The sequence below is a fragment of the Oryctolagus cuniculus genome, chromosome 7 (genome assembly GCF_964237555.1).
Source record: "Oryctolagus cuniculus chromosome 7, mOryCun1.1, whole genome shotgun sequence".
In the NCBI taxonomy this organism is placed as follows: Eukaryota; Metazoa; Chordata; class Mammalia; order Lagomorpha; family Leporidae; genus Oryctolagus; species Oryctolagus cuniculus.
Genome location: NC_091438.1, coordinates 29819759 through 29839096, shown reverse-complemented (window position 1 = coordinate 29839096; position 19338 = coordinate 29819759). Strand labels below are relative to the sequence as shown.

At 40.9% G+C, this 19338-nt stretch overlaps 1 long non-coding RNA gene across 1 annotated transcript in view; it reads right to left on the bottom strand.

The window, feature by feature from the left end:
- Nucleotides 1–1783: 1783 nt before the first annotated feature.
- Nucleotides 1784–19338, bottom strand: part of LOC103350018 (uncharacterized) — a 28037-nt gene continuing 10482 nt past the window's right edge. Inside the window, exons 2-3 of the long non-coding RNA XR_518089.4 lie at nt 4756–4835; nt 1784–2007 (exon numbers count right to left, since the gene is read on the bottom strand). This is a non-coding gene — a long non-coding RNA (uncharacterized lncRNA). The remainder of the gene's footprint in view (nt 2008–4755; nt 4836–19338) is intronic.

Here is a 19338-nt window from a genome sequence, read left to right as displayed (position 1 = left end):
CTTTTTTTGTTAGGGGTCAGGAGGTCAGAGGATGGTAATGCAAAAGGATCTATGAAAACTCTGGGGAGACTGAAGGCAACTGTATCTTAGTTGTAGTAGTTAACATGGGCATAAACAGTTGTCTAAAACATCAAGTTCTACATTTAAATTTGTGAATTTTATTGTAGTAACTTATCCCTCAATAAAACTTTGAAAAATACTGCCTATTAGTCACAGATAGTTTTTCTGTATTCTTCTTTTCTACATGGTTTTTAAATGCTTTCAAATGATGAACCTGACCCTGTTGCTAAAAACTTTGTTAGCATTTAATTCCTATATATTCATTTATAAATATGCCACACTCGATTAATAGTTCCCTTATTTTTTTCTTGTTTTTTAATTTTTATTTATTTATTTTTATTTTTTGACAGGCAGAGTGGACAGTGAGAGAGAGAGACAGAGAAAAAGGTCTTCCTTTGCCGTTGGTTCACCCTCCAGTGACCGCCGCGGGCTGCGCGCTGCGGCCAGCGCACCGTGCTGATCCCTTGGCAGGAGCCAAGTACTTCTGGTCTCCCATGGGGTGCAGGGCCCAAGCACTTGGGCCATCCTCCGCTGCACTCCCTGGCCACAGCAGAGAGCTGGCCTGGAAGAGGGGAAACCAGGACAGAATCCGGCGCCCCGACCGGGACTAGAACCTGGTGTGCCAGTGCCGCAAGGCGGAGGATTAGCTTAGTGAGCCACGGCGCAGGCCAGTAGTTCCCTTATTGATAGAAACCTGTATTGTTTTCATTTTTTCTCTATATTAATACTCAGATGCACTTTGTCCACATATGTTTTTGTATTTTCCCCTTACATTAGGTTTTGCAAAAAAAAAAAAAAAAAATTGCAAGAGTAGGCCAAAGAATAAGAATGCTTTAATGATCATACAATGTATTGCTAAATTTTTCCAGGAAAATTATACCGATTTAACTTTCACTAGCGATATAAGAAAGGACCAGTTATATTGCACTCCTGGCAAGACTGAATGTTATTGTTAATTATTATTTTAGATATTTGCTAAAACCCTGTTCTAGAACCTTACACTTCAGTTCTGCACTGGATTATAACTATTCTGTAACCTCCTGTGCATAAAGAATCAGTCTATGTTACTCACCCTCCCGTGAACAGGGTCCGTTTTATCCATTCATGGGGATCCCTGCACATCTGCAGATCCTCTGGGTCTTGTGATCCTCTACAATGACATCATCTTTCCAATAGTCGGCAGCCTGTGTCTGGCTGTCTCCATTTGTTACTTCTGCCTGGCTAGTTATCTCTTAATATGTTTGTGAATGCCCAGTGTTCATATAATCTCTGTGGCTTAAAGCTTTAACATAGTACAGCACATCCAAGCTGTTACACACACAGCACCTTTGATCCCATGATGTCATTTAACATCACAGCAGACCTTCTCAGCCATATAGCACAGCTGTGATTTGTTCTTCATTGACATTCACCTCCCAATCCCTACCTTTCCTTTTAGCTCTCTTCTTGTCTCCCCAAACCAGCACCTTTTGCAGTTACAAGCAAGGATCAAATAGAAAGTCGAAGGTAATACCAAGGAGATCTGAGCCCTCTCTCCCTGGCACCAGCTGATCAGCCTTCAGCCCATGTTCCCCAGCCGCTTCTGTGCAGGACTCAATGTGTCCTTCCGCTTGCCTGCTTAATCCTCTCCACGCCCTGAGTCGGAAGCTCCAGCTGGTTTTGAGTCAGTCTAGTGTAGGATCACCACTTGTTTTGATTCTACCTGTGAGACCCACGTTCGGTGCCGACTCTGTCTCAGAGCTCTCAGGGTGACTTGAGGCCCTCTTGTGTGCTCCAGTGGCATCATCTGCTCATCCCTGTTACTATTCATATTCCACTTGATTACCTGATCCAGGGCAGCCATCCCCACTGGAGACGTGAGCTCTAGGAGGCCAGGCGCTGCTCTTTCATCTACACATCGCTGGCAGTGTGTAGTCCACCTACTCCGCACACAGAGGCCACAGTGATCTTTAAAAAAAAAAAAAACATAAATCACTCTTTCCCTTTAATCTACTAATTTTTAAGCAGTTGGTGTTCTGCTTTGCTGCAGTGGCTACCAATGTATTTGCTTTTGTTTTTATTTAGTGATTTTCTACCTGTTTTCATATTATATCTGTATCATTGTGAACGCATAAGACTTTTTAAATATTTTCAATGAGTCAATCAATTGTAGCCACTATTTTTTTTTTTTATGCTCAAATTACCTTGCATCAGTAGAAGTTCCTTCAAATCAGCTCCTGGGGAACCATTCTGACACAGCCCTATCAGCTTGCATAGATTCTTTGGTTACTGGAACCACAAGGTTTACCAGGCTCACCTGGCTTATTCCAGCTTCACACTTCGAATCAGCCCATTCTCAAGTCTTGGTCCCTCCCAGTGTTCATGTTGCCTGTATGTCATGGATCTTCCTTGACACTGGTCTGGTACTGTTTCTAGGACTTTAGACTGGACAAAAGCAAGGGATGTACATCTGTTTTTACTGTTTTGTATGATTACATTTCAGAAAACAAAACTCCAAGTTGACAACGTACCGCTTTTCTTCAGAGGAGAATTTTAGTAGATAAGAATTAATACAATTAATAAATAAAATTATTAAAATTAGAAGCATTAATGAAATAATTAATTCAGGCAATGAATGTCAACAGAAGCTAAAATCATTCAGAAAAAGGATGATGGGGACATTTACCATAGTTTACGCCATCAGATCCCACTGATCAATTTTAATGTCTCAAAATGAGACAATCAGACATCATGTGCTTCATGATGTAATGTAACAAGACACCTCACTTATGAAATATTCTTGCCAAAAAACATTGAACTTGTATTTAGTCAAGATTTATATCTAACTTAGTTTGCACAGAAGTAGGAAAACAAACAGATAAATCCAGAATTTGGGACAATTTATAAGACAAAAAGTCAAGGACCAGGAAAAAAGAGGAGAGAGATATCTGTCCTAAATTAAAAGAAGCTTAAAGTGTGTCACAATCAAATGTAATGATTATACCTCATCTGAATCCTAATTCAAATAAATCAATTGTAAAATCCTTTTCTTTCTTTCTTTTTTTTTTTTTTGATAATGGTAGAAATGTTAAGAAAGACCGAGCTTAGATGTCACCAATGAGCTTTTGCTCATTTTTGTTAAAAATAATATATATGAACCTTTTAATACTTATACAGACATTGTATGTGTGTGCATCTGTGTCCATGTGTGTGTGTGTGTGTATAAACAATTGTGGTTAAGACGACATGACGGTAGGGATTTGTTTTAAAATAAGCAGGGAGTGATAAAGAAAGAAAAAACACACAAGGAAAGCAGGAGCAGGCATAAACTATCAGTTTGCTCCCCAAATGTGCACATGCCAGGGTCTGGGGCTGAGGCAGGGAGCTGGAACTCAATCCAGGTCTCCCACATGGGTGGTAAGGACCCAATTACTTGAGCCATCACCTGTTACCTCCCAAGGTCTGCACCAGCAGGAAGCTGAAGTCAGGATCCTGGGTTGGAGTCAGATCCCTAGGTATACTGATATGGGATGCAGACATATTAACTGCTAGACTAAACTCCTGATCCCAATATTTTTACTTCTAAAAGTTTTTAAAAAAATACACACCAAGTCATTAGATTTGATCATTTCCCTTTTTGTTTTCTGAATTTGACATGTGTTTATTATGAGAGGGTGTCTATTGGTAGAGATGAGGGAATAGGAGGGTACAGAAAAGTACAAGAAGCAAACAAAAATCATCCAGGGTCACACTGCCCAATGATAATTATCATTGCCTTTGAGGTCTATTGTAGTCTAGGCAAAAATGGTCACTATTTTGTACTACCAATGTCAAATCAGTTCAAATGGCTTATGCTTGCTATTTAAAGTGGCACTGCAACTAGAGAGACAGAATATTCTCTCATAAGTTCACTGGCCATTTATATTTTTATACTATTTATTTATTTAGTATGTAAAAATTATTAATATGGTTCAGAAGAAACTAAGTTAGCCATTATGCTCACATTAAACAGAGAATGAAGATTTTAATTTACTAATAATAAACTTAAAGATTTCCTCAGGGAATGTTGTAATAGTTTACCAATATATAGTTCAGAGTCTTTTTTGTAAAAGAGTTTATTTATTTATTTGAGAGGTAGAGTTACAGACAGACAGTGGGAGAGAAGAGAGAAGGGTCTTCCATGCTCTGGTTCATCCCCAAATGGCTGCAGCAGCCAGAGCTGAGCCAATCAGAGGTCAAGAGCCAGGAAGTTCTTCCGGGTCTCCCACGTGGGTGCAGGGGCCCAAGCAGTTGGGCCCTTTTTACTGCTTTCCCAGGCCATCAGCAGGGAGCTGGATCGGAAGTGGAGCAGCTGGGACTCAAAATGGGGCTCATATGGGATGCTGGCGCCGCAGACAGATGCTTAACCTACTACGTCACAGCGCAGGCCCCAGTTCCAAGAGTCTTATGTTAAATAGTTCTAAAAGAACACCTCCCCTCCCCGCTACAGGAATGTAGGTTTCTTTATGTAGTTCTTTCTGTGAGTTACTAGATTTGAAGGTCTTGTCGTCTGTATTGCAAACTTCTCTTTCTGTTGTTGCTGCGTTGCTGCACTGGACTTTGCGTAGATGATGTGGTATAACCACTAACAAGGGAACATGAAGCAGCTGCTGATGCGGGCAATTCTGCAGATGCCAATCTCCCTGATTCTCGGGGCGACTGTGCTGCACCACTCACCTAGAGGGAGTGTACTGCTCTGCTCCGCAGTGTCAATAAGGAGCAGGTTGAGAGTTTCAGTTTATCTTGGCTGCAGGCTCCTGTAGAACAAAATGGAAAACAAGTCTGGTAAGTAGGGAAATGCGAAAATGTGAGTTACACTTTGATGAAAAAAAATACAGCAAATCGTTCACAACACATCTTATTAAAGGATTTGCTCCTCCTAGTCAAAACATTTAGCTTCAGAAAGGAGATGGGAGTCCAACGAAACTATAAGCAAATATCATCAAGCTTCAGCAAAGCACAAGAGGACTGCTACTCTTGGTTTGATTGTCAAGGCGTCTCCCCTCGTTCTTGCAGTTTCTCCTTTCTGTTTCCTGCCCCCTTGTTCACTGTCTGCCCTTGTCTCCAGGACGCCATTCTTAAAACCATCCAGTATAAAAGAGCTTCCTCTTCCTCCTCTTATTTTTCTTGGATCTTCCTGAGCTAGACTTCTAGAGGTCGTGATTCTGGGAAAACAGAGCACTTTCTGGGAAGTGTGAAGTATTTATGTGAGGTTGTGGCAGGTAGGAGACAGACAATACGGGCAGAAGCAAAGGTCAGCAGCTCAGTGCTTGAAAGAAATGAGCACAGGAGGAGAGTTAGGGGCAAGGACGGAGAAAGCCAGGAAGAATTGTGTGAAGCATCTATTCTGTGTCTCCTCATTGATAGGATGTCACTTCATCCTCATAACTCTGGGAGGTGAGCATACTTTTCACAGAACAGGGAATGGAAAGTCAGGAAGAAAAATATGTTGCTAAAGGTCATACAGCTAGAATGTGTTGTTATCAAGATTCAATACTGGCTCTGTTCAGCCGCAAAGGCCATGATCTTTCTAAAATCACAATAGCTCCAAAGCATAGAAGAAGGAACTGGATCATAGAGAAATGATAGACTCCAGGATGTCAATTTTTGTGAAGTCATAAAAATGGCATTTCTTCAAAGATATATAAGAACTCTTATATATTGCATCTCTGACCGTTTTCTCATGAAAACGACAGGGAACAAAGTTCGGACTGTGAAACTGGTACACTCCTGCAAGACTTAAAAAAAAAAAACTTGCTCAGGTATTCAAGAGATGGAGTTATTTTTCTTAATTTATTTATTTTAAAGGCAGAATGATGGGGCCAGTGCTATGGCACAGAGGGTTAACACCTTGGCCTGAGGTGCTTGTATCCCATATGGATGCCGGTTCTAGTCCCAGCTGCTTCTCTTCAGATCCAGCTCTCTGCTATGGCCTGGGATAGCAGTAGAAGATGGCCCAAGTCCTTGGGCCCCTGCACCCATATAGGACACCTGGAAGAAGCTCTTGGCTCCTGGTTGCAATTGGTGTAGCTCCAGCTGTTGCAGCCATCTGGGGATTGAACCACTGGATGGAAGACCTCTCTCTCAGTCTCTACCTCTCTCTGTGCCTCTGTATTTCAAGTAAATAAAATAAATCTTTTTTTTTAAACTTTTATTTAATGAATATAAATTTCTGAAGTACAGCTTATAGATTACAATGGCTTCCCTCCCCCCATAACTTCCCTCCCATCTCCCGCTCCCTCTCCCATCCCATTCACATCAAGATTCATTTTCAATTCTCTTTATATACAGAAGATCTTTTTAGCATATATTAAGTAAAGATTTCAACAGTTTGCACCCAAATAGAAACACAAAGTGTAAAGTACTGTTTGAGTACTAGTTATAACATTAAATCACAATGTATAGAACATTTAGGACAGAGATCCTACATGAGGAGTAAGTACACAGTGACTCCTGTTGTTGACTTAACAAATTGACACTCTTGTTTATGGCATCAGTAATCTCCTTAGGCTCTTGTCATGACTTGCCAAGGCTATGGAGGCCTTTTGAGTTCGCCGACTCTGATCTTATTTAGACAAGGTCATAGTCAAAGTGGAAGTTCTCTCCTCCCTTCAGAGAAAGGTACCTCCTTTGATGACCTGTTCTTTCCACTGAGATCTCACTCACAGAGATCTTTCATTTAGGTTTGTTGTTGTTGTTGTTGTTTTCCAGAGTGTCTTGGCTTTCCATGCCTAAAATACTCTCATGGGCTCTTCAGGCAGAACCGAATGCCTTAAGGGCTGATTCTGAGGCCAGAGTGCTTTTTAGGACATCTGCCATTCTATGAGTCTGCTGTGTGCATGGGAAGCGGGATACACAGCAGACTCATAAGAATAAACCTTAAAAAAAAATAAAATAAAATCAGAATGATGGAAGTGAGGGGGAGAGACAAAGACAGACAGAGAAAGATCTTCCATCCACTGGTTCATTTCTCAAATGCCAACAACAGCCAGGGCTGGACCAAAGTGAAGCCAGGGAGTAGGAATTTCACGTGGGTCTACCATGTGGATGGTAGGTACCCAGGATCTAGGATCATCTGCTCTCTACCAGGATATGCATTAGCAGGAAGCTGGATTTGAAATGAAGGTAGGATTTAGCTGCAGGCTCTCTGGTATGGAGTATATGCATCCTAAGAGGCAGCCTAATTTGCTATGCCAAACACACCTCCCCCCTTTCTAAGTTTATTTGAAGATAGGGTTATTTTAATTCTACTGGAATATTTAATTTCCAGAATGGCCTCGACCTGGAGAAAAGAGGCAAAACAGGAAGTAGGGCATGTATTTATGAATTACATCTCCTGGGGGATATTGCACTGAAAAAGAAGGTAAGTGTCTCCAAAGCTTGGCAGGTATTATGATTTTATCAGAAATGCCCTCGCCATCAGCTTCCTCAACTGCCTAGAGAACTCTGAACTCTGATCAGTCCTTCAAAGTCCAGCTCTGATAACATGTGCTCCACTACTCAGAGTCAATCACCTCCTCTGTAACCCTTCTTTTCCTCCAGACTCACGTGGGATCCTGTAGCAAATCTCCACCACCCTCTGCCCTCGATACCAATGAAGTCCACTGGCCTCCCTGGCCAAGAGTGTCATCACAGTCATTGATATCTCAGAATCTTGTCTCTAGAAAGTTTACATCTCTTTCAAGTCCATAGAGAAAGTCTATCCCATTCCCAAACACGTGCAACACCCCTTTCTCACTACAGGCTCTGATATTTCCAGCTGTCTCAGTTTAATATTCAGGTTTTCTTTCACTTCAATGTCCCCACAACCTCTTGCTTAAGGGACCTTGTGGCCCGTTATTTTCACCACTCTGAAAAACCAACTGCCATCCAATTTTTCCTCTACTATGTTAGCCAGAAAAAATAATAAGCCTGGATCAACCCACTCATTCACCTTCTCACTGCCATAACTGAGTTTCTAAATGCTAGAAAAACAGATAACATCCTGTGCAGATTAGTGACAATAGAAATTCATTCCTTTAAACCTTAACTGAGCTCTGAGAGCCATATAGCAGCCCTACCTGGGAGCCCAGCCAGTGTTCATTCTATCTCATGGCTTCAGACCCTCTCTATATAATGATAATCTCCAAACCAAACCTTCAAATCTGCTTCCTCACCTAACTTCTAAACTATATATGTGCTTTCTAATTTACATTTCCATGCCAATGTCCAATATATACTGCAAATCCAATATTTTTGAAACTGTTCACCATTATTCTTTTCCCACACCTCAGAAAATGGTATCTTCATCTACTCATTCTCCCAAGCTAGAAACCGGGAATTTATCCTTGGATTTCTCCCTCGTCTTGTCTTACCACATGAACCACTCAGATTCTACCTGCTTTACATCTTGAACTCATCTTCTTTTGGCCAATCTCACAACGGATTTCTCGCCTAAATTACTGGAATAGTTCCCAAATAGCCTTTCTAGAAATATTCCTGCCTTCTCATTCGGAGCTGGCTGAAAAGCTCATGAGAGTATTTCAGGCATGGAAAGCCAAGACACTCTGGCAAAAGATCTCTGTGAGTGAGATCCCAGTGGAAAGAACAGGTCTTCAAAGAAGGAGGTACCTTTCTCTGAAGGGAGGAGAGAACCTCCACTTTGACTATGACCTTGTCTAAACAAGATAAGAGTCGGAGAACTCAGAGGGCTTCCATAGCCTTGGAAACTCATGACTGGAGCATAGGGAGATTACTGATGCCATAGACAGGAGTGTCAATTGGTAAAGTCAACAACAGGAGTCACTGTGCACTTACTCCTCATGTAGGATCTCTATCCTTAATGTGCCGTACATTGAGATTTAATGCTATAACGAGTACTCAAACAATATATTTCACTTTGTGTTTCTATGGGGGTGCAAACTGTTGAAATCCTTAGTTAATGCATACTAAACTGATCCTCTGTAAAAAAAAAAAAAAAAAAAAAAGAAATTATCAATTCCCAACTTGACTCTCACTGGGATTAAACATGACAATAGGTCTGCTCTGATTTCATCATCATTTAAAAAAAATCATCTATTATTTTTCACTTTATGTTTCTGTGTGGGAGCAAACTGTTGAAATCCATACTTAATGTATACTAAGCTGATCTTCTGTATATTAAGATAATCGAAAATGAATCTTGATGTGAATGGAAGGGGAGAGGGAGTGGGAAAGGGGAGGATTGTGGGAGGGAAGGACGGTATGGGGGGGAAGCCATTGTAATCCATAAGTCGTACTTTGGAAATTTATATTCATTAAATAAAAGTTAAAAAAAAAAGAAATATTCCTGCCTTCTTCCGCCACACCTTCAATCTATTTTCTTATTTTTAAAAAATATTTTATTTATTTAAAAGGTTGGAGGGAGGAGAGGGGAGAGAGAGAGAGAGAGAGAGAGAAAACGAACGAGCTCTCCCATCAACTAATTCACTTCGTAAATGCCTGCAAAGCTGGGGCTAGGCGAGGGTGGAGCTGGGAAGTGAGAGCTCCATCTGGGTTCCTCACAGGGGTGGCAGGGACCCGGTCACTTGAACCATCAACTGTTCCCTTTCAGGATGTGCATTAGAAGGAAACTGGAATCAGAAATGGAGCTGGAACTCAAACCAGGCACTATGCTATTGGATATGGGCATCCCACGTGGCATCTTAACCTCTTTGCCAAACTCCCTTCCCTAGTCTATATTTATAGCATCATCACGAATCACAAATCAGATAATATAACTCTCTTCCTACCCTCAAAATCTTTTGAGGTAGCCATGGAAGATTATGATTATTATTTAACTACTGAAGGACAAGATAAAAAGTTTTTGAAATGTAAGGACATATATGGAATTTAACACTGGGGCCAGCATTGTGAAGTAGCCAGTAAAGCTGCTATCTGTATTGCCAGCATTCCATATGGGCACCAATTCATGCCCTAGCTGCTCTGCTTCCTAGGCAGCTTCTTGCTAATGTCCTTAGAAAACAACAGAAGATGGCCCACATATTTGTTTGGTCCCCTACTACCCTCATGAGAGACCAAGAAGAAGCTCGTGGCTCCTGGCTTCAGCCTGGCCCAGCCCTGGCTGTTATGACCATTTGGGGTGTGAACCAGCGCATGGAAGATATCTCTCTCTCTCTCTCTATCTCTATTTCTCTCTATATCTCCCTCTCTCTCTGTAACTCTGACTTTCAAATAAATAAATAAATCTTTACCAAAAAAAAAAAAAAGAAAAGAATTTAACACTGAACGATAAAACCCAAACTCCTTTGACAGAACACAAGGATCTTTCTGAATTTTCTGCTAACTTTTACAATAATGTCTTGGCCATCATATTCTACTCACCAGCCATACTGAATTATTTCTGTTTCCAGGAAACTGCCACATTCATGTTTTCTCCACATTAGTATTCAAGCGATTCACTCTATCTTATTCTAAGTCTTCAAATTTCATTTTGTTCATCATCTCCTCAAAAAATCAGTTAGCTTTCCAAAAGTTAGGCAACTCCTATAGAAGCATTTTTGTAATATCACTTATCATATGGCATAATATTCTTCTGTTCATTTGTCTCTCCACCAGCATGCTTTTAAAGTAAATATATTTGGCTTTACATCTTACATATCATTCATCTTTGAACCCATTTTCAGTACCTGGCTTAGAAGTATGTCCAAAAAGAATATAGAAAGAGCCTGAAGCAAAGCATAAAAAATAATTTAAAAAATTTTTATTTCTATTTATTTATTATTCTATCATGACCTATCCCTAAACTTAGTGGTTTAAAACTACAATTTATTTCTCTAATATTTCTGTGTCTTTAGCTGGGCGGTTCTTTTCAGGATTTCTCATATAGGTGCTGCCAGGCTACTGGAACTGAAATGATCTGAAGACTGAAATGGGCTTGATAGTCAAGACGGCTAACTCAAACGGCCACCTGTTGGTTTTGCAATCAACTGCACTATCTTGTGGAGCACCTATACGTGTTCTGCAACGTGACTGGACTTCTCACACCATGGTAGATGGTTTCCAAGAGCATCCATGAGAAATTTTCATTAAGTTCAGGTGCAAGTTGCAGGGATTCTTAAGATCTACATCCTTGGAAGCACGGTAGTGTCATTTCTACCTCAACTGTTTTGATCAGGCAAGAATCTAAGTCCAACCCAGATTCAAGGTTAGAGAAATTAGAATTCATCTCGTCATATGAGATTGGCACACAGCTGTAAAGGAGGAAGGAATTAATAGCAGCCATCTTTAGGGAAAAAAAAAAACATAACTTGGAATGACAAAATTTAAGTAATTCATTAAAATATATTCCTATTCAAAACTTTTACTTTTCATCAGTTTGGCTATTTTACTCTTAAGAAGTATTTCCACTAATGAAGCGAGCAGGATTATATGAAAAGGTAATTGTCAGTGAAGTACCTAGTACTTCCACTATCCTATAAAAATTTTAACCTGATCACTAAAACAAGATGACTTTTGTGTTTCCATTATCTGTTTATTCTTAAGTGGCATTAAAATAAAAATATTTGAGAAACTAGTCAATCCTCAATTTTTCTCTTCATTTGACTTTGCAATTTTATCATTTTTATATGAGAAGGTTAACTTCAGAAAACAAATTTTTCTTTGGATGTTAATTCCTATAAAATAATGATTAATGATTATATCTTATTTTAAAATTTAAAATTATCTTTCCTATTCATAAATGTGAATAAGTACCCCATAGAATTATGTATTCAACATCATTTATTTTTCATTTAGGAGTAAATTCTTAGTAGCCACTGAAACCTACACTGGTATGGAGCATGGCTATTACTTAATTTTTGGAGTCATAGTTTTGCATGGAAAGAAAAGTATACATTGTCCATTGGATGAAAGCATATTGATACCAGATGTGGAGTTGGAATAGGTTTTACTCTGTCACAATCACAAAAGAGGTAAATATAATATTTATAAGAGTCATCCCTGTCTTCTAAAAGAAATAGCATAGTTTAATATCAATGAATCCTTATAGTGCTCCCCTTCATTGATATTAGAGGAATGAAGAAACGAAAATGAGAAAACCTCAGTCTCTAGGTCTTTAGGACCACTGATGCCTGAGACAGGAGCGAGTGGCTCTGGCTGGGCTGATAATTGTTGAGTCTGTGGACAGGGGAGCAGGCAGGAGGGAGATGGCAGACTCTGCCTTCTTCCAGGAGAAGGCTCCCTCAGGGCTGCAAAGTGTCCACAGTTAGTGCATCACCTAAGTCATCCCTCATGCTTCACCTCATTCCTCACTTTCTGTGATCCTCTTGAGCCTTTCTTAAGAGGGAATAACATGGAGACCTGAAAAAATGTAGAAGTGAGCCGATGCTGCGGCTCACTAGGCTAATCCTCCGCCTTGCGGCGCCGGCACACCGGGTTCTAGTCCCGGTCTGGGTGCTGGATTCTGTCCCGGTTGCCCCTCTTCCAGGCCAGCTCTCTGCTGTGGCCCGGGAGTGCAGTGGAGGATGGCCCAAGTACTTGGGCCCTGCACCCCATGGGAGACCAGGAGAAGTACCTGGCTCCTGCCATCGGATCAGCGCAGTGCGCCGGCCACGGCGGCCATTGGAGGGTGAACTAACAGCAAAAGGAAGACCTTTCTCTCTCTCTCTCTCTCTCACTGTCCACTCTGCCTGTCAAAAAAAAAAAAAAAAAAAAAGTAGAAGTGGAGTGTGTGCTGAGGGAGGGAAGAAAGCTATGGGCACTGCATGGAACCCTTCACCAAACTTTCAGCAAGTGCTCTGCAAACAAAGGTCTTTGTGAGTTGAGTGTTCAGGGGTGAAGGGATTGCATTCCACAGCTTGGGCATTACAGTACAGGAGCACCATGGGTGGAGGAGTCAGATGCGACCAAGGGGGAAGGTGGGCAGCAGATTCATCACTCCTCCTTTCCTTCTCCTCCTTCTCCTTTCCCCTCTGGGAAAGACTGAGAGGTTTTCACTACTAATCTCATTTCAATCTCAATGGGCAGGGTAACTCAGCCCACAAAGGGCCTACAGTTATTTATTTTGCTCTAATTCTCTTAGGCTTTGCATTCCTTGACTGTAGAAATTTAGGGGTGATTTGTCTATGAGTCTTCATGCTTTTTTGCTAAAATGTATACATATTCTAAATGTTGTTGAGATTGTTGTAAAAAAGAAGAATGGAAAAAAGAAAGAATGAAGAAAGGGAGGGAGGGAGAGAAGGAAGAAGGGAAGGAGAGAGAGAGAAGAGGATTCTATGAGCCTTTGAATTACAAAAGAGTGTAGAATCCAAAAATCCAATTTTTTAAAATTTTTATTTATTTATTTTTTTGACAGGCAGAGTGGACAGTGAGAGAGAGAGACAGAGAGAAAGGTCTTCCTTTTGCTGTTGGTTCACCCTCCAATGGCTCCCGCGGCCAGCACACTGCGGCCGGCGCACTGCGCTGATCCGATGGCAGGAGCCAGGTGCTTCTCCTGGTCTCCCATGGGGTGCAGGGCCCGAGGACTTGGGCCATCCTCCACTGCACTCCCTGGCCACAGCAGAGAGCTGGCCTGGAAGAGGGGCAACCGGGACAGAATACGGCGCCCTGACCGGGACTAGAACCTGGTGTGCCGGCGCTGCAAGGCGGAGGATTAGCCTAGTGAGCCACGGCGCCGGCCCAAAAACCGATTTTTGAGCCCTAAGATACTACTTTATAAAGGATAAGAGTAAATATGAAAAAAGTGTCCCATGAGAAAAATCTTGAGTTTTAGATACACAAGAGGAAAGAAAAATATCAGAAATTCCTTTTAGCTACATAAGTTAGGAAAGACATAGGTTATGTATGAATATGAATCAGTCTGGAGTTAAAAGAAGGTTATGGCGATGCTAACAATGTGAACATTAACAAAGACTCCAAACTAAAATTCATGGTGCTTACTAATACATATACATATACCTACAGGTAGGTAGATCTCTCTTGGGACATTACAGAAATTTGCAAAGCAATATTTGACATGCAAATTATTTCAGTCTTTATGTACCAACAGGCAGAGGTGTTAATGCAGTATTTGGACGTGTGTGGAGGCAACTATAGAGCAAGATCTGCCATTGTCATCATGCAAGAACATTTCCTCAGTTGGTGAATGGCAGGACCCCAGTAGGATGCTGTATACTCAGGAGCAATGAAAAGCACTTTGAGACCTGAAAATGATCCCACACAATTCACTCAGTAGTACAGGCTGCACTTCAAATGCAGAGTTCAAAAAAGAGGACATGGCTTCTTTCTGTGGAATCCACGGAGCCTGGAGATGCCAAAAGAAACCCAAGAACCAATCTCCACAGGAAACCATTAAAGCATTACTTTGAATACAGACAATAATGCTGGATAGAGAACTAGTCAAAAACAAGTACATTTTTATGAAAATATCAAAATTACCCTCTCCAGGTAGTCTATGTGAAGTCACACAAAAGCAAGTTTATAGCAACTTTGGTGAATATCCCTATTGCTAGTAAGCAAATTCACTTTAAATAAAAAATTCAACTGAATTGAAGTTTTGATCTGTCTGAGTCAATATGACTCATCTACATGACTCCACATTTCTTTAGAGCCTAAAAATTCTGGTTTTGATTCAGAAGACTTCTATATCAGAGTTGCTAAACCAGTCCAATCCTTTTTCCTCAGCTTTCCAATATACCCTGTTGCACTCTGCCCTCCCAGCCCCCAGCTCTTCTCTATTTATCTGGGTCCTACACAACTTTCAAGGAAGATTTAGTCTTCCAGTCACATCCTTTTGAATATCACCTTCTCAAATATCACCACCAGTGAGTGGTTATCCCCTTCTCTGCCTCTGAGGAGTCATAACCATAAGGACCACTCACTAGGCAAGAAGCACCTTGTAGAATAGTGATCTGAGCTTAAACCTAGATGTTGATCATTGCCGAAAATTCCCTGCTTCACTCTAAGGCCATGCCTACTGGGACTATGAGATTCAGATTATGGTAGAAAAGCAAGAATTCCAAATTGGCTGCACCTTCTGTGCTACCAGCCCCAGCCTGTTTTTATCCTAGCACGATGATAGAAGATAAATACTGTCTGGCAAACCACGGATCCTCCTGTGTATGGAGAGGATAACTGAGAGATTCAACCAACCATCTTTCATCATTTCTACTTTTTAAAAAACCTATTATTATATATAATCACAGTTGAACCAAGTATACTTAACATAACTATCCTTAAGCCTGATTTTTTTTACTGTAACTGAAATGCATAGTCTTAGGGTCACTTTAGACCATAATATTCTAAGACTGGATGGGAACTTGGAGATCTATTATTCCAAATGTTGGCTTTAATATAAGAGAGAATTGAGGCCTAGAAAGAGTTCAGGATTTTCCCAGAGTCCCATAGGCATGCAGTGAAGGAGCCAAAACTCAGACTCATGTATTCTGATTTGTTTGCCATCTCCTCCTCTTACTGCCTTCTCCACTCAAGTGTTTATTGGGAAATTCCCATTCTGTTCCTCTAACACAGCATTGCCTCAGTCAACAAGTCTGAATTCTTGGACAAACCATCCCCATTTTCTTTGCTCCACCAGAGGTCTTGACAAAGAGCAAAATGGAGGTGGTGAGTGGAAATGGGGAACAGATCCTGGTCAGACAACACTCTGCAGGTATGCAGTGTTCAGTGGATTAAATGTGTTTTGAAAAATAGATTCTTGGGGCCAGCATTGTAGCATAATGGGTAGAGCAGCTACCTACAATACTGGCATCCCATATAGGTGCCGTTCCAGTCCCAGCTGCTACACATCAGATCCAGCTCCCTTTAACGTGACTGGGAAAGCAGTAGAAGATGGTCCAAGTCCTTGGGCCTGTGAACTCATGTGGGAGACCCTGAAGAAGCTCCTGGCTCCTGTCTTCAGCCTGGCCCAGGGCCAGTTATTGTGTGTGTGTGTGCGTGAGCATGTGTGTGTGTCTGTAGTTGTGCCTTTCAAGTTAATAAAACAAAGCTTCTGAAAAATAGATCCCAATACATATAGTAGGTCAATAATGACAATATGTCTTCCCTTCCCCCAGTGCAGAAACCAATTTTGATAACCAGGTATAAAAACCAGCAGAGCACCCAAATTCTCAGGAAAATGACAAGTAGTGATGGTGACTGAAATAGTTTTTTGTTTTGTTTTGTTTTTAAATAAGTGTGCATGGCTTAAAATATGAAAAATTGAAAACCTTCCTTCAGAGAATTGTTTATTCCATCAGGGTACCGGGCCCAGTGTTTCACCATGTTTGCAGTTGTATATGCTGAATATAGATTTTCCAGTGCTTGGATTTCTATAGCTCTGCACTGAAGCCCTACAGGAGTAGCCTAACAGCACAAATTATATAATCTGTGCATTCACTTCTTAAAGCTGAGTTTAAAATATGGAAAATGAAATTCTAGAAGTTAAGAGAATAGAGATTAGCAAGCCTTAACTCTGGTACCAGATTATTCCTGATATGTTAAAAAGATAACTTTCCAATTTCTAATTCATTCTCTTCTTTACTCTCTAAGAAAATTATTTCCATGGGAGACCTTTAAAATAATTGTTCTCAGGCCATCAAGGAGGGAGGCGCCTTTCTCTGAAGGGAGGAAGGAACCTCCACTGTGATACGGCCTTGACTAAACAAGTTCAGAGTTGGTGAACTCAAGGGGCTTCCATAGCCTAGACAGCTCATAGCAAGAGTCTCGGGTGATTGCTGACATCATAAATAAGAGTGCCAATTGTTAAATCAACAACGGGAGTCACTGAGTACAGGCTCCCCATGTAGGATCTCTGTCCTTAATGTGTTCTACTAGGAAACTTAAAAATAGCACTACTAGTCGAACAATGCCCTATACCTGGTTCGGTTGTGTGAGTGCAGCCTGTTGAAATCCTTGCTTAGTGTATACTAAGTTGATCTTCTGTATATGAAGGTGATTGAAAATGAAACTCGATGAAGGGCGGGATGGGAGAGGTAGTGGGACAGGGGAGGGCCGCGGGAGGGAGGGAGGTTGGGGGGGGCACAACAATACAAAAGTTGTACTTTGTAAATTCACATTCATTAAATAAATAAATAAAGAACTTATGCGGGGAAAAGCCATTGTAATTCATAAACTGTACTTTGAAAATTTATATTTATTAAATAAAAGTTAAAAATAAAATAATTGTTCTCATTTGCATACTAATTAGATTACAACAGATAATATGTAAAATCCTTAAAAGTAAAAAGAAAATGCAGTTTCTCAAATATAGAGATGTAAAAATAATGAATTTGAGTACATATTCTGTTCCAGATACTTGGCAAGATAATTTTTTATTTCATTTAAATTTTTTAATAATTTTTAAAAATTATTATTTTACTTAATTTAAAGGCAGAGAGGTAAAGAGAAGGACAGAGACAGATAGAGAGCTTCCATCCACTTGTTCATTCCCCAAATACTTGTAACAGCCAGAACTGGTCCAGGCTGAAGTCAGGAACCCTGAACTCCATCGAGGTCTCCCACAGGTGTAACAGAGACCCAACAACTTGAACCATCACCTGCTGCTTCCTAGGCTCTGCAGTAGCACAAAGTTGGAATTAGAAGCAGAACTGGGACTCAAACCCAGGCACTCCCATATTGACGCAGGCATTCCAAGTAGTATCTTAACCACTGCACCAAATGTCTGCCCCTACTTTCAGGTATATTATTTCTGAACCTCGGAATGATATTGCAAAGTAAATATTATCAAACCATTTCACAGAAGAGAATCATAGAATTTTGTTGGCTCAAATTCTGGATGGTAAAGAATGGAGGAATGAATCAAACCTACCACTGCAGGGCTCTGCCTTTTATTTATCTTATGCAGCCTTCCTCACAAGAGGCAATGAAAATCGATTTAACTTTAGATTTATATACAGAAGATGTAGGCTGGGACTCAGGTCTTAGTTGTAAATGCCTAGCATTTAGATAAAATGTATGGTTTCTTGCACTTTAATTTCTTCATCTATGAAATGAGAATGCTAGCCACTTCCTCAAAGGATGTTGTGAGTATATTTAACACTCCTTTAGAACCCCTCTGATTGGTGAAGGTTGCAGAAAGCGATTAGAGGAAAGGTGTTTGAGTGGGTGAAGACACTCAGTGTTGGCTTATATGAACCACAGCCTCCAACCTACCTCTCAAAGTTGCGGTTGGTAACTGGGACACCGCATGTCTAGGACAACATGAGCGATGCATGAGAATACTAGGTATTAACGTTCTTAGGAACTCTGCAAAGCTCAATGCCTAAATAAAATCATTCTTGGACATCAAGTTTTCCTAGAACAGCCTTGCAAAATGTCAGAAGCCCAAAAATGTCTTCAGACCTCAATTTAGAAAATGAGGAACCTTGAAGACTAATAGGACAAAGTCTAGGCAGTATGCTCCACCTGATTTTTGAAGAACCATGGCAGTTATATAGGATAAAATCTTAGTTCTGCAGATGAGGAAAGCATGATCTGGGGTCCCAGCTAGTCAGTAGCAGAGCTGAGACAACAACCCAGAAATGGGGCCTGACCTCTTCCCTCTCCTGTTCCCTGCCTTGCTTTTTACTAAGATCTATTTTCATTTAACTTTATATACAGAGTATTAACTCTTTTCTAGGTAAAGAGTTCAACACTTTGTATGAGAAAGAAAAAGAGAAGGAGGAAAAAAATAAAACTGTTCCTCAACAGTCCAGACAAGGGCTATTCAAAATCATTGTTTCTCGAAGGTCAATTCATTTCTTTTTTTTAAAAAAAAAAAAAAAGATTTATTTATTTATTTGAAAGGCAGGGTGCTGGTTTGGAAATGGAGCATCTGAGACTAAACCAGCATTCATACGAGATGCTGGAGTCACAGGCGGCAACTTAACTTGCTGCACCACAGCACCAGTCCCAATTCAATTCATTTCTGACACTGCCGACACGGGGACAGGTCCCCCAGGTAGAGGGCTGTTTCTCCAGGGTTTTTCCCTTTCCCACTTCAGACATCAATCATGAGTCCCAAGTTGTTTTGCCTGTGCTTCTGAATGACCAGTGATAAACTGCATCTCCTTGGGGCTGGTGAAGCAGATAAAGATACCACCTGCAGCGCCAGCACCCCATATGGGCACCAGTCCCAGTCCCCGCTGCTCTACTTCCAAGGCAGCTCTCTGCTATGGCCTGGGAAAGCAATAGAAGATGGCCGAAGTGCTTGGGCCCCTGCACCCGTGAAGGAGACCTAGAAAAAGCTACTGGCTCCTGACTTTGGATTGGCACAGCTCCAGCCATTGTGGCCATTTGGGGAGTGAA